This window comes from Delphinus delphis, chromosome 11, assembly GCF_949987515.2.
Source record: "Delphinus delphis chromosome 11, mDelDel1.2, whole genome shotgun sequence".
Lineage (NCBI taxonomy): Eukaryota > Metazoa > Chordata > Mammalia > Artiodactyla > Delphinidae > Delphinus > Delphinus delphis.
Genome location: NC_082693.1, coordinates 91,755,109 through 91,766,408, shown reverse-complemented (window position 1 = coordinate 91,766,408; position 11,300 = coordinate 91,755,109). Strand labels below are relative to the sequence as shown.

Here is an 11,300-nt window from a genome sequence, read left to right as displayed (position 1 = left end):
CACCTTGAGCCAGCCTCCTGACTGTTCCTACAAATTGCAGGCTTCTCTTCTAGGGAGCCTTCCTGGATTGCTATGACCCATCCTTCTTGCCATTCCCCCCTTCCTTCATCCTTCTTACCTGGCTGAGCCTGTGCCAGCCTGTCTATTTTCCCTGCCCCTCCTGGCTAGCGTCTACTGTGGCTTCCAGGTCCCCGGGCCAATCCTTCCAGGGCCTTGTCTCTCAAGAAGAAGCCTTGGGCTCAGTCTTCTTGCTGCAAACCTCACGTAGATTCCACGGTGAAGCCTTTCTCACCTTCCCATTCCTAGAGCTAGGCTGCAACTCCAAAGAATTGGCAATGGGAATCAGGCGTGGTTCGCATTCCTCCCACCACTGACTAGCATGAGCACCTTAGCCTCTCTGAGCCTCAGTTTCCCAATCTGTTAAGTGGGCCTAGACCCCACATTAATCACTGGTCCTGTACATCCTGATATGCGGCCATGTCAAGGCCACCACACCTCTGCGCTCTTCCTCCCCACCCATGTCCCAGACCAATCATGAGAAAACTTCAGACACGCCCGAATTGAGGGCCATACTCCAAAATACCTGATCGGTACCCTTTAAAACTGTCAAGGTCAAGAAAAGCAAGGAAAGAATGAGATGCTGTCACAGATCAGAGGAGGCTAAGGAGAAACATGACTAAATGCAACGTGGGATCCTGGATAGGATCCTGGAACAGAAAAAGAACATTAGTGGAAAATGGGTGAAACTGAATGAAATCTGGAGTTTAGTTAATTGTAATATACCCGTGCTCATTTCTTAATTTTGACGAATGCATTGTGGCGATGTGAGATGTAAACATCAGGGGAAGCTGGGTGAAGGGTACATAGCTACTCTCTGGGCTCTATGTACATCTTTCTAAAAATAAATCTAAAATTATTCCAAAATAAGATGTTTATTAAAAAAACAACAAACCTGCACCACTGCTATTGCTTTTATCTGCCGTGTCCCTCCCCCATTCTTCTGCTGACAGGCCCTTCTCTGGCTACAAGGGTGTGGGTACCTGACCCAGCCTGGGCCATTAATCTGCCCTCATCACCCTGGCTCTTGGTCCAAGGGGTAAGCATGTGACCTGCACTGGGCCAGTCAGAGTCCTTCCCTAGAACTGTTCAGCTTGGAATTGGATGAAAATCTCTTCCCATTCTCGCCATGAATATGTAAGGCTGTAAACCTGGGGTCTCCTGGTTTCACTGAGTGGGGACGGTGACCCAAAAGAACTAAGCCTCCGAGAGAGAGAAAGAGAGAGAGAGAGAGAGAGAGAGAATGATGATGGCCTTCAAGGTGGCCTCGTCCTCCTTCCCAGTCTTCCTCAGGCAGACCCTTCCTGCCCTTCCCTGTTATGTGAGCCAATATATCCACTTTTGAGTTTAAATCAGTTAAAACTGGGCTCGAGCTGGGTTTCTGTCACTTGCAACCAATGAGTCCTAACATAACTTCTCAAGTTGTGTGAAGATTCGATGGCGTTTGTATATAACCTGGCACACGGCAGTCACCTGCAAATGGTGAGGAATGTGTTTTCTTCTGCAAGGAGTCTGGGGCCTGCCATGCACTTCCGCTCGTTTGGTTATGGCCCTGACACCTGCCTTGCTCCCCTCCTGGCTCCCACGTACCCTGCTGGGCATCCTGCTTCAGATGAGCCCATCTGGCTTCACACGCCCTCCCCTCTCCAAGCCCTGATCCCAGCCTCCTCCTCTTGATGTTGGGAGCTGAGTTTGCAGCTGAGATTGGGTTTTGCTCTGGGAAGGGTATCAGGGAGGAAGAAATGGAACTCAGCCTCTGGCAGAAAATTTCCTGCTCAGAAGTGGGGGGCAAAATCCCAACACTGGCCTGGCCAGACCCAGTGAAATCAAGGTGTAGCTGAGTGTTCGAATGCCAAGGTTTGTCTAGTGCTTGTTCTGGAAATGAAATGACGGGGCTGTGGAGACTGGAGTTCCATGGGCCCCAAGTGTGAGGTTGTGGGGAGCAGGAGATGTGAGGGGAGGTTTTAGAGAAACCACAGGCAGAGCAATCAGAAGGATTTGAGTGAGAAAGGGCAGAAGTCACTCTTTTATCTCAGGTCTGGGCTGTGGGCCAGGAAGGCTGAGACACCACCAGGGAAATCCAGGGAGAGTACTGAGGGCGTGCAGCCACCTTGCCCTGGAGCTGGGCTGGGAAGGACCTTGCTCAGCCCGAGGAGGGACGAGGCAGGTCCTGGGGTTGCCTTCCTGAGCCTCAGTTGCCCCGTGCTGTCCTGGCCACTTCGTGCATCTGTGCCTTGTCCCTTCCACCTGTCAGGCTGACAGGTAGCTGGAGCACCTCTCTCTCTTCTTTTGTTTTGCGGTGATTTAATTTTTTTTTTTGCGGTATGCGGGCCTCTCACTGTTGTGGCCTCTCCCGTTGCGGAGCACAGGCTCCGGACACGCAGGCTCAGCGGCCATGGCTCACGGGCCCAGCCGCTCCGCGGCATGTGGGATCTTCCCAGACCGGGGCACGAACCCGTGTCCCCTGCATCGGCAGGCGGACTCTCAGCCACTGCGCCACCGGGGAAGCCCAGTGATTTAATTTTTAAAAAAATTTTTATACAATTTAAAAAGTTGACTTTCCATTTACAGTTATTACAAAATATTGGCTGTATTTCCCGTGTTGTACAATACATCCTGGAGCCTGTCTTACACCCAGGAGTTTTTACCTCTCACTCCCACACCTCTGTATTGCCCACCGCCCCGCCTCCTGTAACCACTAGTTTGTTCTCTATATCTGTGAGTCTGCTTCTTTTTTGTTATATTCACTAGTTTGTTGTATTTTTTAGATTGGAGCATCTTTTCTTGTGCGAAGCATTCCTTTTGCCCACCACGCCCCCTCCCCCACCCGGCCTTCAGGGCAGAACTGAATTCGCTTGCCTTTCTGTCCCCATACGTTTTCTTTCCTCATCTGCTTTACTCTTCCTTCCTTCCTTCGTTTGTCCACTCAGGCATGAACTTGATCATTTTATTCAACAAATATTTTTGGAGTGCTGGCTGCATGCCAAATCCTGAGCAAACCGAGGTGAATAGGACGGACCGCCCTTGCCTTTGTGGCAGCGAGAGGGAGGGAAGGGGCTGGGTTTAGGGTACGTTTTGGAGGCAGAGCGGGTAGGAGTTGTTGATGGGTCAGATCTGAGGGGAGCCCAGGGGGCATCAAGGAGGCATCTGGGTTTTGGGCCTGAGTAACTCTGAAGCAGCCGCATACACCTGCCTTTCCCCACAGAGCCTGGGGAACACACAGTTACCCTAACCCTAACGCTAACACTAACCCACCCCCACACTTGGATTCTAGACTGAGAGGACATTAGCTATAAAGGCAAGGTGCTGGGAATGATGAGCCAGATGGGGGCTAACAATGGGGCTACCTGCCTAAAATACCCCAAGAATTCCCGTGGCCACAGCACGCTTCCATCAGCAGGAAAAACTGGGTGAATTGTAGCATTGCCTCTTTCTCACTGTGTGATCTTGGTCAAATCACTCAGCATCTCTGAGCCACATCAGTAAAATGGGAATACTAACAATAAGTACCTAGTGAGATTGCTGTCGTTATTCACTGAGACTTTAATTCACGGGGAACACTTGACATCCAGCCTGAATGAGACAGTAAATGCCTCCATTTTAAGTGATTATTATGATTCTAGGCAGAATGTGGCCAGGTTGCAGAAGACTCCAGATGCTGGTGTAAGGAGTTGGCGTTTTACCCTATGGAGTCAGAGCCTGAACATTTCTGAGCAGAGGAAGGACACAAGGAAAGCAGACAGTCAGCGCTTCTCCAGTCCCTGCAGCATCCGGAGCCTTGGAACCGGCTACAGGTCAGCGGTGACAAGCCCGGCCGCAGGGCCAGTGACTTCCAGCTCCCAGAGCCCTCCAGCTGCCCCACCTCCGGACCCAGGCAGTGGAAGCCAGTCTACCCCCCACCCCCAGCATCACTCCGGGCAGAGCCCGGCTCACTGAGCCAGCTGAGACTCAAGCCACCCCCACGGCCCCGACGCTGTGGCCACAGGGCCCAGGCCTGAGGCTCCAGCCCGACAGAATTCAGGAGCCCCACGTAAGGGTGCTTAGACCCAAATGGCAGACACCGCCACAGTGCAGGGCTCAGTGGCCTCCGGCTAGTGGGCAGTGGAAGTCAGATAGACGCACAGAGCCCTGAGCATCCCCCACCCTCTCCAGCTCTCCCTGGCGGGTGTCTCAGAGGAGACCCCTGGCTCAGAAAGCTGGGGGCAGGTGGTCTGTCATAGGGCTGTAGCGCCTGCAGACCCCACCTGTGTTGGAGCCGGCTCTCCTTGGTTTGACCCTTGCACCATTGGGTGGGGCCACTTTTGTGCCTGGCGAGGGGCTGGGCACCCAGGGTACCGACCAGGTCAGACACGGTGGCGTCTGGGAGTTGCTCGCATTCTAGTGGAGGCACCAGGTGTATCAACAGGGGGACTCACAGTCCTTCCCTGTCCCAGGGTACGCTCCGGGCCTGCTCTACCAAGACTGGCAGGGAGGCGGGCTGTCCAACCTCAGCCCCCAGGAATCTCAGCTCCAAGCCGGGCAAGCATGATGCTGTCGGCACCCCTAACGAGGTTCCCTGGGGCCCCTCCCATAACTGGATCTCTGGACCAAAGGGTATCCACCTGGACATTTCAAAATATCCCCCAGGGTGTGGTCTTGGCCTCTGGCCCTCACAGACACCCTCTCATGGGCGTCACACATGCAGCCACCCGGAACTCTTGTCTGGCCTCATCAGGAATTTTATATTCATTCTTCAAGCTCCGTTGGCCTTGAGCTGCCCTTGATTCATGGAGGATGATAGACTCTCAGAAGCAGAGAATCCTCCAGCTCCTGTATCCGCACCCCTAGTTCTGTTTTTACCTTTGCTAGTGTGCTTGCAGAACACGGAACTTCCCCAATTTTTCCAAATATAATTGATCGACCTCAAGCCCACTGGCCCCCAAGACGGCTCCTGATGATACCTTTCTCCTGGAATTCACACCTGTGTCGTCCCCTCCCACAGTGAACAGGGCAGATCTGTGTAACCAATAGGAGATTGCCTAAACGATAGTGTGTACCTTCTGAGGAGAGGTCATCTGAGAATTGTGGCTTCCTCCCTGTTCTCACTCCGGGAGAAGCAGCCGCCGTGCTGTGAGGACGCTCAAGCAGTCCTGGTGAGAGGTCCATGCGACAAGGAACTGAGGCCTCTCGCCGACAGCCGGCACCAACTTGCCAGCCAGTGTGAATGAACCATCTGGGAAACAGGTCCTCCAGTGAAGCCTTCGGATGAGTACAACCCCAGCCAAACACCTGGACTGCAATCTTATGAGAAATCTCAAGCCAGAATCGTCTGCTGCCAGATTCCTGACCACAGGAACTATGAAATAATAACTATCCTTTGCTGTTTGAAGCCACTGAGCTGCGAGGTAATCTGTTACATAGCAATAGATGATTTATATGACAAGCATGTAGACTTTTCTGAAGACAGTGGTGGGGAGAGGTGGTAGGGGAGGCTGAAGTTGGGGGAGGGGCGTATATTGCCCACCTTTCCTCAATCCCCAGCTCCGAATCCTCTCATCCTTAATACACCCAGCGATTACCTGCTCCCTAAGCCCTACTTCTAACCCGGCACACGCTGACCTTTCACAGGGACTTGCAAACCAAAATGCCCTCAGCTAAGTGACCCCACTTTCCCGAGAAGGCAGCTTGAATCTGTCTCTTTATATTCAATTTGGGATGGTTCCGTGGTGGGCAAGGGGCAGGGGTTTTAGCGGGGAATCTTCATTATTTGTCCTTCTGGGTTCCGTGTCTTATCACTGGCTCGCACCCTCTGTGATCATAGCCCTTGGTTCCAGCATTGGAAGCACAGCAGAAAATCTGATTTTTGGTCTGGATCCAAAACAGGAATATGACACCCCGTCCACGGTCAATGTGTGTGTGTGTTTCTCTAAAAGAACCACTTAACCTAATTTCCTTAGCATCAACTCGAAATGCCATGTAGACCGAGGGAAAAAAAATTCACCTAAGTACAAAGGGTAGGTCTTGTTATTCACCTTAAACAGCCCATGAAGCTTTTCAGCAATTTATGGGTTCCTCACACTCTCACTCCTCTGTTTCCTAAGGCTGCAGAAAGGAAGATCTCCCTGAAACATGTCCTTGTGGCGATACGGCGCGGGCAGTGGGGTCGTTTGGACGCGAGTCACATCTGGTCAACTTAGGACAAAGGTCGCTTGTGGGTGGGCTGTGAGAAGCGGCTCCCAGGCACTGCCGGAAGATCCCAGGGTCTGGGATTCAGGACAGGGGTCCAGGCTGCCGGAAATGCCTGCCCATCTTCTGGCACTGAGGCTTTTGGGATGGTTCTGCTTCGGCTGTTTCTCATGTCCACGCGCCACTCCACTCACGACTCAGCCCAGCTGGGGGCTGGGGGAGGCACCTTGATTCAGATTCCACCAAGACTGTACATGGCAGTGGGGAGAGAGGAAATTGGGAGGCTGGTGGGAGGGAGGAGAGATGCTGGGTTCCCACAAAAACCCCCTAATGTTCGCTTTGTGACTTTTTAATGAGAATAATATATGTTAAGGGCCTTGCACGGTGCCTGGCTCTGAGTGAGCCCCATACAAGCTAGCTACTATGAGAGAGGTGACGGAGTGAGAAATAATTCGGGGGAGGACACATGTGAGAATGAACGATGCAATGTGATGTGTGCTGTCATTAAGATCTGCACTGACTGCTTTGGGGGCTGGTGGAAGAATAAGTAACTTGGCCAGCTCAGCTTAGGGGTGGTCAGGGAAGGCTTCACCAAGGAGGCAGCCTTTGAGCAGTACCTGATGATAGACTAGAAGTAGACAGGTAGGGAAGGAATATGAAAGGAGGAAAGTCTTCCAAGTTGAGAAGGGAACAGCATGCTCAAAAGCACAAAGGTGTGTAGGTTATGGGGTGAGAGATTCATGGGATGTTCTGGAAAGGACGGATATTGGTGTCTGGGACCCAGAACATGTGTGGGGTGATACAAGATGATGCTAGAAGAGTAAGGGCTTGACTGCAGAGGGCCTTATTGGGGCAAGGTGAGGAGTTTGGGTTTTATTCCCTAGCAGAGAGGGCGTACCATTCATCTCTGCGTCTGCACCCAAGGCAGACATCACCAATCGATCATGATGACACTGTCTTCAGGGGGAACACCCAGGTAGCTGCTGCCAATCACTTGGCATCGTCATGCAAAATGAAACACACTGCATCCCTGCATGGGCTCTGGGGAGCTACTGGAGGGTTTAAATAGGGTGGTGATGAGGGAGGATTGCTGCAGGTGTTCAGGTGAAAGACGGCAAGTCCTAGCCTAGAACAATGACAATGGGGATGGATTGTTGCCGCCCACATTTTTCTCAACCTTACCTGTTCAGCTAGAGATTCCGAGCAGTCTCTTCGTCTCCACCTCTCAGGCCTGGCCAGAGTGCTCGGGGTCCCGTGTGCGTGCGTGCGTGTGTGTGTGTGTGTGTGTGTGTGTGTGTATTAGCTCTGTCTGGGCTACATTGTGGGGAGAAAGGTGTTGTATTTCTGGAACTGTGCTAACCCATGTGGTTGCCATTAGCCACATATGGCCATTTAAATCTAAATTAATAAAATCAAAATTAAAAATCCAGTTCCTCAGTCCCACTAGCCACAGTGTCAAGCACTCAATAGTCACATGTGGTTAGTGGTTACTGTACTGGATGATGCAGCTAAATAACCTTTCCACCATCGCAGAAAGTTCTATTGGACGGCGCTGGTCCAGAGAGAGCCGAGTCGGGTGTCCAGATCACCATCCTCAGTTAGCCCAGGTCAACTCCATCTTCTATCTGGTGGTGGTGACTAAGAGTTTGAAAGCCTTGCCAAGTTATGTCTGCCTGCTAAGGACGAAGCCTCCGAAGGGAGACTCTTAAGAACGTTTCAGAGCTTAAAGCCATCTCCGAGCTAAGCCACCAAGCCTGGAGGTTCCGAGGGGAAGGGAGCGCCCTTGCGGTGACCCCCAGCATTGTGCTGGGCACAGGGCTGCTTCTGTTACTCGCATTTCCCAAAGGAGGAAACTGAGGCTCAGAGAGGGGTGTGACTTGCCCTTTGGCAGATGATGGGAAAGTCACGCAAACTGAACCGGAACAGACTGTTTAGCTGCGTGCTGCCTGGTGTTCCTTGGAATCATTGCTCAGTTTCTTGGGCCAGAGCACAACTGGTGGACCTCCTCCAGTGCCCATTTCTGCAAGCCTCTGCACGGGAGAGCCTCAGCCACAGGGGTAGATTGGGGAGATTTCTGCAGTTGCCCCCTAGATCCGCCAGAGGGCGCAGAGGCCGTTGTGCTTCCGCCTGAGGTGGGCGGGGCGGTGAGCGAGTCGTTCCTTCCAGCAAGGACTTTGGGCTGGGACCCTGCTTCTCGCCTGGCCTTATGAAGCGGACGAAGAATGTATTCCATGTGGCCCCTACCCTCTAGGAGAGCTCCGTTTAGCGGGCAGAGACAACATAATGGCTTGTTTGGGTCTGCAGCAAGGGGCCTTGAAGGGTGGATAGGAGTGTGCCAAGTAGCCTGGAGTCCAGTTGTGGAGGGCAGAGGCGGAATGCCCAAGTCTGTCTCCTACTCGGAGAAACCGTGACCTCGGTGGCCTGTGTCTCAGCGCTTGTCTACCCTCCTAGCCTCATCCTGGACCTGCTTTTCTGTTCTCAGTTGACAGGAGGGAGGAATTTCTGAACAGAGGTTCTGCTCTAGTAATACCTAACTCCCTGGAGTTCCTTGCACACACCAGGTGGTTTCATGCCTCTGTGCCTTTGCACATGCTGTTCCCGCGGCCTGGGACATACTTCTCCACCTTCTTCAGTTGACCAACTCCTATTCATCCGTCAAGATTCAGCTCAGGCAATGGCTTTTTCCAGGGAGTCTCTCCCATTCCTGGCCTGGGTGAGATGCTCCTTCTGGGAGTTCCTGCAGCCTGTTCTGCTGTGCACTACTTGAGGACAGGCACTGGCGCACAAGGCCCCATAAAAGTGACTGAGACGCATAGGGCTTGTCCCAGGCAGGGCTTCGACGGGAAGGTTTGTGGGTCCCAGGAGCCGAGATGGCGCCTGTTTCTTCCTGCACGTGACATAAGCCAAATCTCCTCACCAGGTACTTGTGTGCCCAAGTGTGTGTGTGTTGGGTGGGGGTGGGGGTGGAGGTATAGGCCCCGGATGTCAGAGCTTCTTTCTGCATCTCCCACCTCTGTGTGTGTTTACGTGGGGGGCGGTGGCCAGAGAGAGGCTAGGGCTCAAAGGTCTTAGGAAGCGTCTCTGGGCAGCAGCAGAGACCAGTGTGCCCCTGGGCATACTCCGTGAGGGGTGGGGAAAGGTAGTGAGCGGCAGCCCAGAGCCCTAGCCCAAGGGTAGAGAGACCCGGAGTCTACTACTGTCTCTGCTATCAAGCACGCTGTGTGACCTTGGAGGAGTCACTGCGCTCACCAAGCCTCAGTTGTCTCGCCTGTAAAATGGGAACGCAGCAGCCACAGTTCTCCGGTTGTCAGCGGTTGAGCACTGGACGGGCGAGCCGGACGGCTGCCGGGGATGGGGTGGGGTGGGGATCCACCTGTAGTGGGAAGACCAGGGGGCTCGGGCGTCTTCGGGCGGGCGCTGGGGGGCGCTGCGCACCTCCGGCGGCCCGCCCCGCAGCAAGTTTGCCTCCAGCTGTTGAACGCGCCGGCGGCGGCGGGACCCAGTCCCCGCGGGGTGAGCGGGGCTGGGGTCCGGGGCATGCCGGGGTCCAGCCGTCCGCGGGGCCGCGGGTGCAGCTGAGGAGCCAGGCGCGGCCCCCGCCCGGCGGGCGTGTGTCTGCGAGCGTGCGTGTGTCCGTGGCGGCCTCGAGCCGGGAGAGGGGGCGGGAGGGGTCTCGCTGCGGAGAGGCCTGCGGAGGGCGCGGAGGGCTCGGGCGGCTAGGGCGGCGGACAGACCGCGGCCGCGGCCGCGGGCCCTGACGCACGCTGCGCTCCGGCCCCCTCCCGGGCGCGGGTCCCGGAGAGGCAGAGGCGCGGCGGGCGGCGGCGGGGTCTGCGCGCACACGGCGGCTCACAGACACACACCGGCCGCGCCACAGACACACGCCACGCACCGAGCCGCGGCCGGCGCGCCAAGCCCGCCGGGCGCCGCGCGCATCGCTCCGCGCTCGCACTCGCACTCGCCCTCGCGCGCAGGCCCCGCAGCCGCCGCGGCCGGAGGCGGCGCTCGGCCAGGAGCCCGGCTGGGGCTGGAGGTGAGTGAATTCCTCCAGATCCGAGCGCCCGCGGCCGGCGGAGACGGTGGGAGTGGGCGCTGGGACCGGAGGACACCCCCTCCGCCAGTGGGGGTGGGGCTTGGGAGGGGGACACAGCCAGGGGAGGATGAGAGGGGGAAAGCCACCCGCGGCGCCTCCTGGGTCTGGGCATCCCCGTGAGACCCCCGGAGGACCACCCTATGCGGGGCGGCGGTGGGGCGGGCGGTGGTGGTGGTGGGCGGAGGCGGAGTGGGAGGACGAGGAGGACGGTCGGTGAGGTGAGCAGTTTCGGGGGCTGGTGCAGAGGCTTGGTGGTGGACGGTCGTGCCAGCCAGTGCCACAGCGCACCTCTCTGCCCCCATCTTTGCGAATCGGGGGCCCTCGCTCCCCTCTTTCACGGAGTGCTGCCGGGTCAAGGGATTCATCTTCGTAGCTGGTAAGGGGGGTTTGATTGGTGCGGGATGACAGCTCCAGCGGGAGGGGGCCAGGGTGGGGCTTTCCCCCTGCTTCCCCGCAGGAGGGCGATGGGTTTGGTAAGAGGACCGGAATTGGGGAGTGGAGGCTCCCAGCGGGTGGGAACCCTTACAAACGCTTTGCCCCTTTTTCTGGTGGCGCTGGTGTGGGGCAAGCAGGGAGGCGGCCCAGGGAGGCAGCAGAAATCGGCAGAAATCTGCAGACTGCAGCTCTGGCAGGGCCGGGGCCACTGCCGGTGTGTGCGTGTGTGTGTGTGCGTGTGTGTGTGTGTGTGTGTGTGTGTGTGCATGTGTGGGCTCCAACAACTGGCAGAAGAGAGGGGCAGGGGGGTGGGTGTGTTGGCTGGTGAGGCAGTGTGTGCACGTGGGGAAGGATGTGTGTGCTGTGTGTGCACACGGGGCTGTGTGCAGGAGTGGACCCTGTGCTGTCTGTCTGTACACACACACACACACACACACACACACACACACTCTCTTCGTGGCTCAGCAGGGTTTCCTCGGAGTGTTTGGAGGGGAGAGTGCTGTTGTGTTTGTCTGTGTGTGCTCGGGGAGCTCGTGTCCAGGACAGAGGC

The 11,300-nt window shown here is 55.8% G+C and overlaps 1 protein-coding gene across 2 annotated transcripts in view; it reads left to right on the top strand.

The window, feature by feature from the left end:
• The first annotated feature begins 9,643 nt into the window (after nucleotides 1-9,643).
• ELFN2 (extracellular leucine rich repeat and fibronectin type III domain containing 2) overlaps nucleotides 9,644-11,300 on the top strand; it is a 57,780-nt gene continuing 56,123 nt past the window's right edge. The window contains exon 1 of one of the 2 annotated variants that reach the window (XM_060025618.2): nucleotides 9,644-9,735. The gene's annotated coding sequence lies outside the window, so the exon portion shown is untranslated. Of the gene's footprint in view, nucleotides 9,736-10,207; nucleotides 10,256-11,300 lie in introns of those variants that run through there. The other variant, XM_060025617.2, reaches the window with a different exon arrangement.